The following is a 342-nucleotide window of genomic DNA, read 5'->3' as shown; positions in this document are numbered from 1 at the left end:
AAACTCACTATGCCCTGACTGTAGCAGATCTGTCACACTGCAAGTTTGTGCTTGTTATTTTTTGTATCAAAACAGCATTTTAATTCTTTGGAGGGGTAATGCATGCTTTTTAATTATCATATAACCAAACTAAAGCATAGCAATTCTATAAACTAATTTGTCAAAGCATTAAACATCATCACTCATTCCAAGTAATATCTATAATTTAATCTTAGTAAGAAAAAAACACAGCTTCTCTTCTCTCTGCACATATACTTTAGAATAAAAGTTATTTTAGAAATTATGGATTGCCAACGCTGTAAAAAGAAAAAGAAAAAGCTATACTTCTTACTTCAATAATCT

General features: G+C 29.5%; 1 protein-coding gene and 1 pseudogene across 1 annotated transcript in view; both read right to left on the bottom strand.

Annotated features, from left to right (window-relative positions):
* The window catches only part of LOC119588224 (adenylyl cyclase-associated protein 1-like), a 34814-nt gene that overhangs the window by 4128 nt on the left and 30344 nt on the right, over positions 1–342 (bottom strand). The gene's annotated exons all lie outside the window — the stretch shown is intronic.
* LOC119588225 overlaps positions 1–342 on the bottom strand; it is a 48411-nt pseudogene that overhangs the window by 42518 nt on the left and 5551 nt on the right.

This window comes from Penaeus monodon, chromosome 23, assembly GCF_015228065.2.
Source record: "Penaeus monodon isolate SGIC_2016 chromosome 23, NSTDA_Pmon_1, whole genome shotgun sequence".
Classification (NCBI taxonomy): domain Eukaryota; kingdom Metazoa; phylum Arthropoda; class Malacostraca; order Decapoda; family Penaeidae; genus Penaeus; species Penaeus monodon.
Note: the sequence above shows the minus strand (reverse complement) of the source record. Positions and strands in the feature narration are given on the sequence as shown.